The 1,657-nt window shown below is 36.5% G+C and overlaps 1 pseudogene; it reads left to right on the forward strand.

Annotated features, from left to right (window-relative positions):
- Nucleotides 1–468: 468 nt before the first annotated feature.
- LOC107501854 lies at nt 469–1,055 on the forward strand (annotated as a pseudogene).
- The last annotated feature ends 602 nt before the right edge of the window (nt 1,056–1,657 follow it).

Genomic DNA, 1,657 nt, shown 5'->3' on the forward strand with positions numbered 1-1,657 from the left:
TGTGAGGTTTTATGTTTATCTGACTAGGGGTTAGGCTATATATACTGCTCATTTTAGCTGTAGATGTCAGAGACTAAAATTTCTTCCAGTGCCCTTGTTTTTTGCCTCCCTTATTGTCTTTGGGTTTCCCTGGAGATTTCTTAAGATCTGACACATGAAATTTTTTTCAGTTGCATTCTTCTGTTGTTATACAAAAGTTTTATTGATGTAATAAAAAGATGTGTGGAGAAGCGAAGCAATCTATAGTCGTATAATTAGGCTGCAGTCTTTTAGTTAGCCTCAACCCTTGCACTGTGACCTTCATAAGTACTTTTCAGTTTTTACCCCTTTAGGTAAGACAGCAAGTCTAAAGAAGGACGGAGTTGGGTATTTTCCTTACCACAGGACACTTAATCTCTGATAAAACCTCACTCAGGCTCTGGAAAAGCAGTTGTTCTTGAAGGCAGGCCTTGTTAAGAAGAACAGAATATCTTTACTGCATCTACCGCAAGGATGAAGACCATTGTCAGCAATCAGACTGTGGATATCACTCTGAAGGGATTCAGTTATTGTGAAGGGCCCCTAAGGCAACCTGTGGAGAAACTTCAATCATATCAATGTAAAATTCAGTCTCCTTGAACAGAAAAAGAAGAGGCTCGGGATTGAAAAAATGTGGGGAAATAAAAAGGAACTGCTTACTGTTCATACTATCCGTAATTATGTACAGCACATGATCAAGGGTGTTATACTGGGCTTCCATTAGAAGATGAAGTCTGGATGTGCTCACTTCCCCAACAACACCATTATTCAAGAAAATTGTTCTCTTGTTGAAATCTGAAATTTCTTGGGTAAAAAAAAAATACATCCACAGGGTCCAAATGAGATCAAGTATTGTTTGTTCAGCATCTCAAACACAGAAAAATGAGTTAATTCTTGAAGGAAATGACACTGAACTTGTATAAAATTCAGCTTCTTTGATTCAACATGCCACAACAGTTAAAAACAAGGATATCAGAAAATTTTGGGATGGGATCTATGTTTCTGAAAAAAGAACAGTTCAGAGGGCTGATGAATAAGGTCTAAGTTGTTCATCTATGGAGATGCCAAGATGTCAGATGATTCCTCAAACTTATTTGTGATATTTTAAAGATGCAGTATACATTATATATTGATTTGAGGCTTTTTTATAAACCGATTTCCCTTTCCAACTATTTGGTAAGTAAATAATTAACTTAATTCTAGTGTTTTAAGAACAATTACAGAATAAACAGAACAGTGGCTTATTCTAACAATATTTCATGGGAGAAGTGACTTGAATATGGTTTTTGAAGGAATACCAAGGGCATTTCAGCAAGAAGGGTATGATGTCAGTAATAGGCAACACTGTAGCTGTTCATCACCAAATGCAGAATTTGGAGAGATGTTCTGAAGGTATGTAATTTTTCAGAAGCATAAATTTGAGTATTTATAAGGCAACTGTGCCTGAGTCATTTATATACACAAGTGACTTTTTGTGAAAAAGCAGCTGGGAAGTGAAACAAAGTGGTGCAGCCTTAGCAAATATTGGAAATTCAGTTATTTTGCATTGGTGATAAACATGGTTGCTATAGTCCAAGGTCCTCTCAATGTTATCCTCTACCCTTCCTCAGCCATTTATTCCTATATCCTAGCCCTTGAT

The sequence above is a fragment of the Rousettus aegyptiacus genome, unplaced genomic scaffold (assembly GCF_014176215.1).
Source record: "Rousettus aegyptiacus isolate mRouAeg1 unplaced genomic scaffold, mRouAeg1.p scaffold_m13_p_9, whole genome shotgun sequence".
NCBI lineage: Eukaryota > Metazoa > Chordata > Mammalia > Chiroptera > Pteropodidae > Rousettus > Rousettus aegyptiacus.